Consider the following 16,972-nt stretch of genomic DNA (forward strand, 5'->3'; position numbering starts at 1 on the left):
TCCAGTTAGCCACAAAAAGTAATATAGTATCGTATTATTCAGAAAAACATAGCAAAATAACATGACAGTGGAATAGGTCATATAAATGAGAAAAATGGTGATAAACACATAAAGTTTCATGTGCTTAGAAGAAAAGAGGATCAAAATTGGGGAAATAAAGTGTATAAAACAAGTATAAAATTCACACCCAACATCTCCCCCCAACTGAAGCAATTGCATGTCCCCATGCAGAACCTCAACTCCTCCTGTTATACCCCCAATGAAATCCTGTAAAACTATGAGCACCGGCAGTGTCTTCACCCAGAGCTATGTACCCCTGAGTAGCCATCAACTGTCGCGGTGAGGATTCTTCTTCATAGTCACATAGGTGGTAGTCCGACTGATATTCTTCTACTGGTAACCAAATCAAAGGAAATTTAAATATGAGTCCAATCCAGAATGCCTCCAATGTTTGCACTACCCAAGCATATTCGAGCACCCGTGTAACAACGACCACAAAATTCCTGTATTCAAAAGGATATACTTCTTGCAACTCGGTGCTACAGGCCTCGATGTGCTTGAGGCACCCTGCTAGCGCTCGACTCTTCATATGTGCATGCAATTTGAGGCAAATCTTCATAATCCTCTTCCTATAGGTGGATGATTGTTCCCTGTTCCCTGGGGTGCTTAGGAACAGCTTAAACTCATGCCTAAGTTCATAAACCATCCTTGGTTCTACTCTAAACCATAACAATGTCCTTTCTTCATTATTTTCAATTGATTTCATGGCCAGATGCCATTCGATTTGGTTTCTCATAAATGAAAGAAAATCCCACAACTGCAAATCTCCCATATAGGAGAATACACTTTCTACCATTTTTTTGGCTGACATACTCACATATTATGTTATGCAAAAATATCTCACAAATCAAGCTCTATTCATCAAAATCACAAGTTCGAAAACTTTCCAGAAAATATCAGGTAGAAGAACCTAAATAAGACCTGTTCTCAAAGAATGATTTTAACTGAAATAAATAATAATGTTCCCATAGGAACACTGGATACAATGGGGAAGTTTGTCCGCATCCTACCAAGTTCAAGGCAAGATCACGAAGCTTTGTCTTGTCATTTGTCAGATCGAGAACCTGTCGTTGTAAGAGTTGCAGTTGTTTGTCATTTTTCTTCATGGCTTCCTTATGTCTTTGTGCTTCCCATTCTCTCTCCCACTCACCCGGTGTTCTCCCACATGTACTAACAATCGAGGGTGTAACAGCCTCCCGAGGGTGAAACTACTCCATTTCGGCTACTGGTTCTTGTGTAACAGCAACATCATCAATGGATTTTTGTGTAGCGGATTCTTTCTCTCCCTAATCAGCTTCTATGTGCATTGTTGATTCTTGTGTAACAACAGTGTCATCCATAGTTTCTTGTGTATCATTTTTCCCTTGGTAAGCTTTTGTCTCCACTGTTGGCTCTTGTGTAACAGCAATGTCAACCATAGGTTCATGGATATCATCTTCTTCTTCTTTCCCTTGGTGGACTTCTGTCTCCACTGCAGGTTCCAATGTAATAGCAGTGTCAACCAAGGGTTCCTGTGTATCAGCTACTAAATTACTTTCTATGGACTGCAGTGTCTCGGTTGTTGGTTCTTATGTAACAACAGTGTCTTCAAAGGGTTTTTGTGTGTCAACTTCACGTGATTTGGTTTGTGTTTCCCTTGATATGGTGTCCACTTCACAAACTCTATACCCCGTTGCCACTAGCTTCTTAGCATAGGTCATGCACACAGCCCCCAAGACATCTCCCTTCCTGGCCCTGTCTACTGCCTCGGCCAAAGCATCTAACCCCGGGGCTCTTGCCTCTACCTTCTCCTCTTCTAATTTTTCCCTTAGCTTTCCATTCTCTTTTTCTAAAATTTCAATTTTTAATAGCAAGGATTGAGTTTCGTTCTTACCAGGTGAGGAAGGTTCCTCCAATTGAACCTTCTCTTCATCTTCTACTCTACTACCTACTCATTCTTCTTAGACATGAATGGGACTATGGGTGCCCACTAACTCTTATTTTCTATTTTTTTTGCCTATCACCAATTGGCTTGTCAATTGGCCTCTTTCCGACACTTAATTTTGAGGGTTGGGGCTGCTCCTTGGTTGTCGTTGTAACAGATTCCTCCGATGTCCTAGTTTGTTTCCTATGGGTAGTTCTGGCCTTCTTCCTCGTGAATTCCTCCCAACTCCTACCCTCAAAACTTAAGGCATCTAAAACAATAAGCTTGATGAGGACATGGATTGTGATGCATGTTTCTGGATGCGTAGTTGTTTTTATGGCTGCGGCCATATGCTTGATGTTTTCCAGAAAAAGTAGGGAAGATTTATCAGTTGTCGATGCTGAAGGTGGTTTAGCAATGGAAAGTGGTAGTTGAATACGATTTTTTCCCCTCCCTCATAAGCGATATACTTGATGAGGTAAAGGGAAATATCGTTGGTTGGGGAAGTGAAAACCTGTCAATCCCCCTCCCTTTCTTCACCATCTATTCCTCCCCTTGGAGGAAATCCTCCTTCAAAGAGGGGTCATTAAATTTCCTGTTAAACCATCTTTTTCCTTCTACTGGTAATTTCATCACTCAAAAAATTACCTATTCTATAACCTCCAGCTTTAATTCCCTAACCTCTACCTGATTTCTCTCTAAATTCTTCACGAAATCCTTGGCAATTCCCGGTCTAATCCTTCCAACCTCTGAAGAACTCAAACTAGCTTGCATCTTTAAAAATTTGACATGCTTTGGGAAATTCTCCAAAGCCTCTGTTGACCCTGGTTCATGCCAAATTTCTACTCCACCCATCACTACACAATTCAATGTTGTTACCCTTCATTTTCCCTCCTTTAGAAGTTCTGGAGAAGTCGACACAATACTCAGTTGTTTCAGCCCTACAACTGTTCTTCTCCGCTTCTCTGAGCACTCTGAATGGGGATGCAATACTCCATAAGGGGGTAAATGGTAGGGTGATGCAGGCGAGAATTTCAAATTAAGATTTTCAATCATGATTCGTATTGCGCAGTAAGTTTACCTTATTAATGCTAGGTTATGGGAGGTCTAGTCGGAGGTACAATTCCCTTTTTTGGTATGATCGATCATTAAGTGACAATGATTACTAGATCACCATGCTTTAGTTATGGTTTTTAAATATTCACATGTCATGCAAAGGTCATGTCGCCATATGATTCCCCCCTGGCTTAAATGTGACAGCCAACCTCAACCGTCAAAAGGGATATCGTATTAAAATTCCATAATTAATGAATAAAAGTGGATAACGATATTGCCTTTGTAGGACATACCTGGGTAAAGTGGGGAGAAGACGTTGGTAGCGAGGCACGTGAACTTAACTCCAACGGTCAAGGAAACTAATTTTCGAACCACGATGATGCATGTTGTCTATTAAAATAAATAATTTACTTTGATTATTTCTAGAAGTCATCGCCTGTTATAGATGTAACAGCCAAGATGACTATTATGTATTATTGATTTTCACAAAAGATAAAAACAAAGAAAAAGGTTGTGTAACAACATTATTGTAGAGTATGCTTGAAATAACAAATGTTGTTACAGAGTGTGTAACAGTCGCCACAAAGTGGTTTTCAACTGCTATAGAAATTGTTTGTCTACTCCTGAAAAAGGTTTTCACAGTTAGATTATTTTGTTATGTTTTTCTTTTTTAAGAGAAGTAACAACCACCAATAGCGGTTATTTTTAAGTTGTTACACTTACTGAAAAATTAGAATTTTTGCAGCACAGGGGGGCTTTCCCTTGTTCCTTTAATTTGAAGATCTGAATCCATGACAATGTTGACAAATGAATCCCTTGAAGCAGGTTTGTGATATAACCAAATACATTGCCCATTTGCAAGCAATGGTGTCCTCGCACTATCAAAGGTAACCAACTTTACAGTCACATTGTCAAAGACTGCATCTACCTCATAGGGACCTAACCATCTAGTGTAGAGCTTACCCTTGAAGTCCTCGAATCTTGAGTCATATAAGAGAGCCCAATCTCCTTTCTGGAACTTCTTCTTGATGAATCTTTCATGCCACTTAGCTCTCTGCTGTTGGATAATCTATGTTTGTTGGATAGCAGCTAGTCGTTTCTCCTCCAATTCATTAAGTTGGTTCAACCTCTGCTTTTGTGTTGTAGCCAAATCCAAATTTACCTGCAATGTTGCTCTCAGTGTCTTGATTTTGAACTCAATAGTGAATAAGGGAATTTTACCATACATAAGTTCATATGGTGAGAATCACACGGTATTCCTCCATGTAGTCTTGTATGTCCACAACACTTTTCGAAGTTTCTTGGCCCAATTCCTTTGGTGACTGGCCACGGTCTTGGTAAGAATCCCCTCAATGACTTTGTTAGTGCTTTCCACTTGGCCATTCGCTTGTGGATGATAAGATGTTGTGATTCTATGATGGATTTTGTGTTTTTCAACCAAATTCTAAATCATATGGGATATAAACTGGGGCCCTCCATCTGTGACTATCTCCCTGGGTATACCAAAATGGACAAAGATGTCTTCAAACAGAAAGTCTGAAACAACTTTATTTGTGGCTCTAGTTAGTGCTTTTGCCTCAACCCATTTTCTGACATAGTCAATGCATACCAAGATGTAACATTTTTGTCTGGATGAAGGATTAATTGGTCCCACAAAATCCAAGGCCCATTTCTCAAAAGGTTCTAAGACGATTTGGGGTTGTAACGACATCTCATATGATTGTAGAGGTTGGCCCATCTTTGGCAACTATCACATCCTTTCACAAACTTCTTGGCATACTGAAATATTTTTGGCCAATAATACCATGTCGAAAGGACCTTGTATCTTGTCTACTTGTCTACGAAGTTCCCTCCACAAGGTTCCTCGTGATAATCCTTATGGATATCAAAGATATCATCTTCTCTAATACAACATCTAATTTGGAAATTGGGTACAGTGTGAAAGAGATTCCCATATATCCAGGTATAGGTAGCACTCTACTGTATGATCCTTCTCTTCTCCTTGGAGGAATTTTACTGGGGAAACTTCCTTGTAGCAAGATAATTGGCTATATCTACATACCTTGGTGAGTAAGTAGAAATAGCAAAGAGATATTCATGAAGGAAATAATCCTCACTAGGAATGCAGTTTTCATCAATAGTTAACCTAGAAAGGAAATCAGCTACTATGTTATCTTTTCCAGGCTTATCAACAATTGTGATATCAAATTCCTGTAACAGCAATAACTAGCGCGTAATTATACCATTGGTAATTGGCTTATTCATTAAAAAACAAATGGAAAAATGGTCAGTGTGTACAAATACTTGATACCTAGTGATATAATGTTGAAAATTATTGATGGCATGTACTACTACTAAGAATTCCTTCTCGGTCACTATGTAATTGAGCTTACCCGGAGTCAATTTTTTGCTGATGTAGTAAATATCATAAGGTTTCTTGTCCTCCAGTTGGCCCAAAACAACACCTACAACAATATCAAATGCATATGTAGCTATGTGAAACGACAGTTCCCAATTAGGTCCTCATAAAATTGGAGCTGCTGATACACAAAATTTCAACTTCAAAAAGGTCTTCTCACTCTTTCCTATCCACAAAAATTCGACATCCTTCATGAGCAAAGAAAATAATGGCGATGCAATTTTTGAAAATTTTTCTATAAATCTTCTGTAATACCCTGCATGGCCCAAGAAAATACGTACCTCTTGTTGCGTCTTGGGAGTTGTAATTTTCATAATTACCTCTATTTTAGCAGGGTCTACCTTGATCTCGTTAGCAAAAATGTAGTGTCCCAGCATGATCCCTTCAGTCATTATCATGTGACATTTTTCTATGCTCAAAGCGACATTATTCTGTACACAACATTCCAGCACCTTTTCTAAATTAGTTAATATTGTTTCAAAAGCATCTTCATAAGGTGCAAAATCGTCTATGAAGATTTCAAGGCAGTCATTCAACAAATCGGAAAAAAAAAAAAAAAAAAAAAAAAAAAAAAAAAAAAAAAAAAAAAAAAAAAAATAATCCCAGTATTTCCCTCTGAAAGGTTGTTGGCGCATTGCAGAGTCCAAAAGGGAGTAATTTGTATGTGAAAGTTCACCAAGAGAAAGTAAAGGTCGTTTTATCTTGATCCTCAGGGAAATCTGTATCTGGTTGTAGCCACTAAACCCATCTAGAAATGAACAATTTTTTTTCCAGAAAGGGTGTCAAGGACCTGATCTATAAATGGTAAAGGAAAATGGTCCTTTTGAGTGGCCTTATTGAGTTACTATAATCCGCACAGACTCTCCACTTGTCATTCTTCTTAGGAACGATGACAAGCAGAGACACCCGCTGATTGTTAGATATCAGATAAATAAATTTAGCACTCAAGAGTTTTTGTAATTCTTCCTTCACTACCTCCTTCATTGCAGGGTTCATGCGGCGTTGCGGTTGTCTGACTTGTTTGAAACCATCCTTCAAATAAATATGGTGAGTGCACTGGTTCTAGTGGATCCCTTTCATATCTGCATAGTCCCATGCAAATGCCTTTTTGTATTTTTGTAACAGTTATAACATTAGTTGGTTTTTCTTAGCAGTCAAGTTGGGGTTAATGTTTAGAAAATTTCCTAGTTCCATTTCAATTGGACTGCTGTCAGTATTCCGAGTGGTTCTCATTTGTTCAAAATCTATATCTTTTACCTCCTCTTCCTCCTTTGAATTTTCATTGGAAGCGACAGAAAGCGAGTTACTAATAAAACCATTAATGATGTCGTCTTTTGTTTCATCCTTGAAGTACTAGTCTTTCCCTAGAGTGAGGAGCAGTAGGGAAAGATCTGATTTGGGCTCAAGCTCATCCCACCAGGGGTTATATAAATCCACATTTGATTTTGGGGGGTAAATATGAAGATTCTTTGTAGCCTGGCCATCCAATATCACCATATATCTAGATCTGCATCCTATAAATGCATCTATAGTGGCTAGCCAAGGTCTCCCTAAGATAAGAGGATGTCCCCCCAAGTTGGATTTGGGTTATAAGATAATAAAGTCAGTCGGATACCTCCAAGAGGCTATTGTGATTACTATGTCCTCTAACACCCCCTCGAGTTTAAAACGGGACCTGTCTACTAATTCAAGTACAGTAGTAGTATGTCTAAGCCCATGTAGCCCTAGGGTGGTAAAGAGGTCCTTTGTCATCACATTAATGGTAGCCCCATGATCGATCAATGTGTTAGTTATGGGCTGGTCATTAATGTAGATAGTAACCGTATGGTATCCTAGATCATTATACTTGCTTAGAAGAGGCTGAACAGACATTAATTTGCACAAAGCAAGGTCTTTAGGCTTCCTCACGGGTTTCTTGATGCACAAATCTCATATTGTTTTAGCATAAATAGGTACTTCCTTAAGATCTTGCAGCAGAGAAATTCGTACATGCAAATTTTGTAACTCCCTAAGTGTTAAAATTGGAAACTAGGGCCAAACTCCATGTGGGTCATCTTATTCATGGCTGATAATATTTTTATTAGATTCCTGTCGTTGAGAGGTGTAGGATTGATCTAAATATCATCCGATTCTGATAAGTATTTATGGAGATATTATTTTATTTTGATTATGGAATAATTATCAAGCCGACCAGCAATTCATGTAGGCTCAGAAGCCCAACAGACACATCTATTCATCATCAACATTTGTGTATAAATACAGGAGGTCTTTTCCTCATTTGTATACTCTCATCTCATCACATCTCTCTCTCTGGTGCGCGGCGAAATATTTCACTGGTGCGCGGAAAAATCTTGCACTGGTGCGCGATGAAATCTTGCACTGGTGCACGGCAAAATCTTGCATGGGTACGTGGCGAAATCTTGCACTGGTGCGCGGAGAAATCTTGCACTGGTGCGCGGCGAAATCTTGCACTAGTGCGCAGCGAAATCCTTCACTGTTGCACAACAAAATCTTGGGCTGGTGCACGGCGAAGTCTTGGACTCGTGCATGGTGAACAACTCATTGGTGGAGACTTGACAAGTTCGATCTAGAGTTTGTTTCCCTATTTTAGGGTTGATCTAGGGTTTGCTGCTACTGATATAAATCAGACCTTTGTACAATTCCTCTCTGCTGAATTATTGAAGATAAAAGAAGATTTGATCAAAGGGTTTACCCATATTGGGGTTTGTCCCTACCTAGCTGCCACATCTTGTGTCTCTTGTCTTGGCTTGTTTTTTGTCGATCGTTTAACATTCTATTTGCACTTTACCTAATGTACATATGATTGCTAATCTGTGGATAATAAGAAAAATAAGTAAACTGCTCTAAGCATAGAACATACCATAACTTAATATGGTATCAAAGCCAAGGTGAAGACGAAGCCCAAGCAAGAGCAAGAGCAATCACCGAAGAGAAGATTGGCAAGGCTATCCTAAAAGAACTATGGTTAATTAAATAATAATAAAAATTCTCCTAAAATCCCCCCAACAATCACTTGTTGAGGACCCTCTAAACTCAAGACGTTCATATAAATAATGACCCTCATATCCTCCTCTAGTAGGGATTTTGTGTCTTCAAACAGGCCATTGTGTAATTTTCGCTATCACTTTTTCTCTGTGAAGCTTCAGAAGCTGAAGTTAAAACCCATTTGAGCCGAAATCTTGATAAACCTCGTGACTGAATTTTAGATCTTGGTTCGCTATATGTTTGGAGATATGATATGAGGAAGTTAGGGTTTTTGCAGGCTCTCGAATTCGATGTCAAATAGGTGACGTTGGGAAAATTGTCATAACTTTCTCTCTGAGAATTGGACTCAAATTTCGTAAATATTCACAAAATGAGGTTGGACTATATTTTTTTGAGTAGTGTTTTCAAGGCCAAAGGTTGAAACAGTGACATGCGGCACTTCGTACATTTTTTCTCTACTGAACGAGTCTATAATCATGTCATCATGGAAGATTGGGCCTAACTCCTTGAAGAATCCATTATTGATCAGACCTGTGGGTTTGGAAAGAGGATTCAGAGGCCTACCACAAAACGAATTTCAGACCTTGGAGATATGAAATTACATAGATACAACATATTTAATATCGAGCTCCTAGAAGGCAAGAAAAAGCATGCATTCAAGGATCACTGCAGTAAGGACCACACATCAACAATCAAGGGTAAGTCTCCTAGAACAAGGTATGTATGATTAGTGTTTACATTTGAAATATGAGTATCATCTCTGACATATTTTTTTGCAGTACAATGTAAGTACATATAGGGTCTTGATTATATCTCTATGTCTCTATATGTCACAGTTAATTTTGATACCACATTCCGAATGTCCTATTCTTGATACTACACATATGATGCTACACCAAGTCTGTTAAATCTATATGATGTTATAGGTTCATGTTACTTGTATTGTAATAGTTTATAGAATGGTCTCTAGTGTTGTATTTAGAACTTGTTCCATCACAAGTTTGGGTTTGTCATCAATTTGTATCGTATATATCTTTAGGTTAGTTTTGCAAGCATTGCAATGGGACATCATTTGAAGACATGATAGCCATTCGTATATTATGAAGAAGTGTCAAGGCCAAGAGTCATCATGTAAAATCATAAAAGAGTCATTTGTAAAATTGTCATCATTGGAAGAGTCATTATTGTAAAAGAGTCAATCTGCTTAGAGTTGAAAAGGAATTATTGGGAGGTATAGGAGTCTCTATTGGGATTATTTCATGGTTGGGTTTGAGGTCATAGTGTGATTGGGTGTTCGGTCAAAATCATAGCAAATCATATTGTATCGTGGATGGTTGTCCCTGGTACGGGAATCCACACTCTTGTCTCATTCCAGTCTTTATAGGGTGGCAGGGAGGTTCTAGGTTGGTGAATGAAGTCGCCCACAGGTTGGAGCCTGTGAACACTTCAGGGTCGTAGGTTTGTCTAGGATGTTAGGGAATCCATTTAGTTGACTGTTGAAGAAACCAAGGCATTGGGGCATCCTTCCAATGGAAGCTGGAGAAGAATGCTTTTCTAGAATTCTAGGAATTTGTTGCTTTCATCTCAGTTTGGGCTGAAGATTAAAGAATTTATTAGAAAAGTGTTTGGTAATTTTTTACCCGGAGGGGGTTTTCCACCTAAAATTATTGTGTCTACTGTGTTATTTTATTTACTGATATTACTGCACAATCATTAATAATAATTGAAGATTAACTAATGCTTTGAAAAGATTTAAAAGTGCTAATTAGTAAGGAATATTGATTTAAAAGTGCTAATTAGAAATGGTCATACGTGAATGACTTACTTAACGCAGTTGAATCCCAAAATGATATCTAATATAATGCACTGCGTAAACCCCCATACTTAAATTCAAAAAGAGTGAAGGGATCTCTAATTGAATGGTTCATGAGGCACAATACTTGCTAAGGTTTTGCAAATGGGGTAGCAAGCTAAGTGGGCTTGATTGTGGGGAAATCCCCACAATTAAGCGCGCTTGAGCCAGAGGCGATTTGGGATGGGTGACCTCCCGGGAAGTCCTGGTTACCGGGTGCAAGCCCCGGAAGTGATGATTGATGCTATGTGATTCATTTCACTAGTTTCAATCCCACTTCTTCACCCCTGTGAGCATCACCTGATGCAATGAGTGCTAAGTGAACTATTCAAAAATCATGAGAAATTAGTCAGTTACGACTACCTCTCATGGAAATGGTCATACGTGAATGACTTACTTAACGCAGTTGAATCCCAAAATGATATCTAACATATTAACCGATGGAAGTCAGTTTTTAGAGTATAGAGATGGCAAAGTCAAAGAAGCAGGTTACAAGGATTTAAAAGGAAAGTACAGGTACAACAAATATGAATAAAGTGAGTATTGTGTACCAACCCCTGATTTTGATGCAGTTAATTACTGGATATCGGAATCCAGGATGGAAGTACATTTGCAGGCACATGGAGTATGGGAATCAATTGTTTCTAGAGACACATCTACCGACGAAGCTAAAAGGTACAATAAGGCCATGAATGTAATTTTGAATGTTTTTCCAAATTCTGTGAAAACAAAAGTTGGTCAATGTTCAACAGCTAAAGCTCTTTGCGAAAAGCTTCATAATCTCTATTCAACAAAGCAATCAGGTAAAGAAGTTATTGAAACTTCAAATCCTTCTGATTATGATGAAGAAATGGGAGAAATGAGTAAAAAAGAGTTTCAAAATAAAGTGATCAAGGTGATAAAGGAACTCAAAAGTCAAAAGGAAAAGACAAGACTTTTGGAAGCAGAATTGAAGACAGCAAAAGAACTCATCAAAGAAAATGAAGAGTTTAAGTATTAAGGGGTTTTCGTAGTGCATTATATTAGATATCATTTTGGGATTCAATTGCATTAAGTAAGTCATTCATCTATGACCATTTCCATGGGAGGTGGTCGTAACTGACTAATTTCTCATGATTTTTGGATAGTTCACTTAGCACTCATTGCATCGGGTGATTTTCACAAGGGTGAAGAAGTGGGATTGAAACTAGTGAAATGAATCACATAGCGTCAATCATCACTTCCGGGGCTTGCACCCGATAACTAGTACTTCCCGAGAGGTCACCCGTCCTAGATAGCCTCTGGCTCAAGCGCGCTTAAATGTGTAGTTTTCCCCACAATCAAGCCCACTTAGCTTGCTACCCCATTTGCAAATGGGATAGAAAGCTAAGTGGTCATATTTGTGGGGAAAACTCCATAGTTAAGTGTGCTTGAGCCAGAGGCTATCTCGGATGGGTGACCTCCCGAGAAGTCCTAGTTACCGGGTGCAAGCCCTGGAAGTGATGACTGACGCTATGTGATTCATTTCACTAGTTTGCAAATGGGATAGCAAGCTAAGTGGTCATATTTGTGGGTAAAACTCCATAGTTAAGCGTGCTTGAGCCAAAGGCGATCTAGGATGGGTAACCTCCCGGGAAGTCCTGGTTACCAGGTCCAAGCCCCAGAAGTGATGATTGACGATATGTGATTCATTTCACTAGTTTCAATCCTACTTATTCACCCTATGAGCATCACCCGATGCAATGAATGCTAAGTGAACTATTCAAAAATCATGAGAAATTAGTCAGTTACGACTACCTCTCATGGAAATGGTCATAGATGAATGACTTACTTAAAGCAGTTGAATCCCAAAATGATATCTAAGAAAATGAAGAGTTTGAGAAGATGATTATTAGTCTTAGAACTCAATTGGAATAAATCAAGAATACAGTGACAGGAGACCTCAAGAGAGAAGTCCAACAAAAGCAACAAGAACTCAAAATAGCATTTGTAGAGATTAGTAGGATCACACAACAGATGCAAGAAGAAGAAATTGAAAGGAAGGAATCTGATCAAAGATACATATCTGTTGTTGACCAAAAGAAAAATGAATTAGAAACATCTTCATTAGAAATAAGAAGGATCACAATTGAAAATGAGAAGCAGAAGGAACAAATACAGGTTCTCAACGGAGAAGTAGAGAAGACCACTCTTCGCAAGCTACAGGTTGAGGAGGCAGAAAAAAGAAGGAAGATCTTGAAAATATGGTTTCAAGAATATCTTGCTCAAAACCAAGAAGAACTTGATGCAACCCGTGATGAGATCAACAAACTCAAGGGATTGCAAAAAGAACACTTACAAGATAAGACAGATTAAGAAGAAAAATGAAGGCAATTAAAGATGGTAAAGCTCCAGTTGTTGAAGGTACAAGCTCCACATCTTTGCAAGATGATTCTAAGAAGGAAGTTGATCAAAGTGAAAATCCATAGAAGAATGTTGCAACTCCAAAGAACAAGACCAAAGCAATCAAGAGAAAAGGACCACAACAAACTACAACACCGCCTCCAAAGAAGAATGAAAAATATTCCAAGTCTGTTTATTTATTTAATGTTTATTTTTTTTCATGCGGTAACTATGGACATATGGCCAAGGATTGTAAAGTTATTGACAGGCACAACCATCAAGGACCATCACATATAAATGAACCACTCAGGTATGCACATTTCTTTAATGGTTATTGCTTTTTATGTGCTAACTATGAACATATGGCTAGGGATTGTAAAGTTTTTCACAGGTACAATTATTAACTGCAAAACCCTAGAAGCAAGTTTGCAAGATCACGAGACAAGTTCCACGATGATTTTGTCAGAAGAGAATATGTGCTAGATGGGCCAAACATTGAATGTTTCAAATGCCATAACTATGTACATAGTGCTTGTAGTTGTAGATATCAGATGGAATCACCTATGGACAACATTGAATGCTTCAAGTGTCATAACTATGGGCACATGGCTCAAGATTGCAGGAATAAGAAGGTCTGGAAAAGGAAACAGGTACAAGAAGACAAAGCAAATAACAAGGTTTTAGTGTTTATGCTTTCAAGATTTGTAAAAGTAAAAGGTCATGAGGAACTAGCAGTTGCTTCAGATAATGACTCAAGTCAAGATGGCTCATTAGGTGACTCGCTATTTTGAATAATCTGGCTGGTTGACTCCTTAATGTTTGTAATGGAGGAGTTTATGCAGCAGTATATGGCACAAGTCTACGATTGACAGGAAGGTAGTTTGAACAAGATGGTTGTTTCATTATAGGTTTAGGGGGAGAAAAATAGTTGAAGGATTACAGGTTACCAAGAACAAGGCAATATTAGTCTGAAAAGGATATGCACAGGTTGAAGGAATCGATTTTGAAGAAACATTTTTTGCCATCGCTAGAATGGAAGCTATCAGGATGTTTCTCGCTTGTGCTTGCTTGAGAAAAATCAAGGTCTACCAAATGGATGTTAAGTCAGCTTTTCTAAATGGTGAACTGGAGGAAGAAGTTTACATTGAACAACCCGAAGGTTTTCTGCTCTCTGACAAAGAAGACTACGTCTGCAGATTAAAGAAGGATCTATATGGTCTCAAGCAAGCTCCTAGGCCTTGGTATGCTCATCTTGATGGATATCTACATCAACCGGGATTCAGGAAAGGAAGTGTTGATACCAATATTTATGTGAAAGTGGATCAAGATAACCTAACAATTATCAAAGTATATGTGGATGATATAATCTTTGGAAGCAGTGATGATAGATTAAGTAAAGACTTTTCCACAAAAATGCAAAGTGAGTTTGAAAATTCTATGATTGGTGAACTGACATACTTTATAGGGCTTAGATTTCTCAGCAGGATAAAGGAATATTGATATATCAAAACAAGTACATCAAAGAAACACTCAAGAAATTATATATGGAAGATTGCAAGCCAATCCTTACCCCCATGGTAGCATGTTGCAAGTTAAGCTTAGAAAATTCTTCAAAGGATGTGGACCAAAGGTTGTATAGATCCATGATTGGTAGTCTCTTATATGTGACAGCCTCCTAGCCTGATGAGATGTAGGCAGTTCGACAAGTAGCAAGATTCCAAGCAGCACCAAAAGAATCTCATATTATTGTCGTCAAAAGAATTCTTCGGTATCTTAAGGACATAGTGGAATATGGCCTATGGTATCCCAAAGGAAATGATATGGTCACCCGATCTTATAGAGATGCAGATTGGGCAGTAAGTATTGATGATCATAAGATTACTAGTGGAGCAACATTCTATCTAGGTGGTTGTCTTGTTCCATGTTTAAGTAAAAAGCAGTCTTCAATCTCGTTATCCACAACAGAAGAAAAATATGTCGCGATAGCAGCTTGTTGTACTGAAGTTCTTTGGATGAAGAAAACTTTGCAAGATCTTCAAGTCAAGTTCAATGAGCCTATTCCCATATTTTGTGATAACACCAGCGCCATCAGTATCTCCAAGAATCTTGTGATGCATTCCAAAAAGAAGCACATTCCGATTAAATATCATTTTGTTAGAGAGCAGGTTGCTGAAAAGAATATCAGGCTTGAAAAAGGAATAAATTTCTAACATCTTTATCAAACCATTACCCTGTGAAGCAATTGAGTATCTTCACCAAAATTTTGGGATTCTCCCAATTTTTCATTAGACTCTTTCTCTTATCTAATCAAGTAGAAAGGGGTAGTGGAGGTGTGCACAGGCACGCAGGATGGTTGTTTTTCAGGAGGAATTACCCTTTTCCATTGATGACAAAGGGGGAGAGGAGGTAGTACGAAGAGGTGCCATGATCGCAGGGGGAGTACTTGCATTGCCATCAATGCCAAAGGGGGAGATTCTTGATCAGTGATTGTCATTGATGTCAACACAAGCAACATCAGGGGCTACCCCAATATTTCATGGGAATTTTGACTTGAAAAATTATTATATTCAGAGTCAAGGATATTCTAGATGGATTCTACATGTCAAGATGTTTCCGTTGATATATGGCATTGTTACACTAAAAAATGTCACCTTGACTACTTACAGTTAGTATGGCTCAAATCAACAGTCATGCTACCCTCTTAGGCAAGTCTCATGCCTCTGTTATCCATCTCAAACTCAAAGAAGAGAGAAAGTCTTGTAAAAATTATGTTTATCTCTGGGGTCGCAGGTTCTCTCTAGTCTTACCTGCGGGGACGCGGACCTTGTTCACAAAATCTGCGTCCATGGACGCTCTGTATGTTAAGGGACAGGTGCGTCCCTCTGTAAAAGAAAAAATGCGCGAGTTTTATCTTGAAAAAGTTACTTGTGGTTACTTCTAGAACATTCTAGAGGTCGGTTTGATGAAATGGATGCGCCTCCAGTTGGTTCATGTATCTCTATTAAGGGGGAGCTTATCCCATCAATAAGGGAGCTATCCCACCCATAGAGGGGGATGATCCCATTGATAGTGGACCTGAATAACCTCTTTACAGCACTATAAATAAAGGCATTGAGCCAGAAGGAGAGGAGGTTGGAGCTATACATTTTCTTTGGGTAAATGCTGCAGGATTTAGGTCTTCCATTAGAGCCTTTGTGAGGAGAGATTGTCTTCACTAGATTCTACTTGGGAGAGGGTGAGCTTTGTCAAAGTAGAGGAAAACCCTTGATGGACCCTGGGAGGAACTTGCACAACACCAAGGCCAGGTTGTAAGAGTTTCTTTGTTTCGTTATTAATACAAACTGGTTTATTTTTCTCAATAGCTTGTGTTAATGAGTTATTTCATGTGTTCCTTGGTCTGCATGTTGGATATATGTTTTATTATATGAAATGCAAGTGCTTGGTAATTGTTTGATTGTTTGTGGTTGCAGGAATTGACTTGAAGGAGGAGCTCATCCGGATCATCAAGAACGGACTTCAACAACAGTGTTTTGGAATAAGGTAAGCCTAAACACTTGTAGTTTTCATGTTGTAAAAGGTGTATTTAGAGAAAGATCACTCCTTTTTGTCTTGTTTGTCATTAGAATGTCTTAGACTTCTAGGAAGGTCAGTCGTGTCCGCACCCTTGACAGATTCCGTGTGACAGGCATGCCAAGTAATTCTTCACGGTTTGAGAGATAGTCATGTTTGAAGTTAGTAACCCCAGTTAGTGGGCTAAAACCCTATGGGGTTGTGGCATGGCACTCATAATTGGTTGTGGTTATTGAATAGTCAATAATTAATAATAATAATAAAATTGCTCATAAAATCCCTCCAATGTTCACTTGTTGAGAACCCTCTCAACTCAAGACATTCATATAAATAATGACCCTCATATCCTCTTCTAGAAGGGATTTTATGGCTTCAAATAGGTCATCGTGGAATTTTCGCTATAATGTTTTTGCTGCGAAGCTTCAGACGCTGAAATTAAAACCCATTTGAGTCGCAATCATGATGAACCTCATGACCAAATTTCAAATCTTGGTTCTCTATATTTCTGGAGATATGATCTGAGGAAGTTAGGGTTTTTGCAGGCTCCTGAATTCTATATCAAACAGGTGACATTCGGGATTCAAATTTTGTAAATAGTCAAATAAATAGGATGGACTTTAGTTTGTTGAGTAGTGTTTTCAGGGCCAAAGGTTGAAACAGTGACACGTGGCACTTCGTACAAGTTTTCTCTACTAAACTAGTCTATAATCAAGTCATCATGGAGGATTGGGCCTAACTATTTCTT

Source organism: Pinus tabuliformis, chromosome 1_1 (genome assembly GCF_031772625.1).
Source record: "Pinus tabuliformis cultivar Carrire ecotype Pingquan chromosome 1_1, CPIR1, whole genome shotgun sequence".
Lineage (NCBI taxonomy): Eukaryota > Viridiplantae > Streptophyta > Pinopsida > Pinales > Pinaceae > Pinus > Pinus tabuliformis.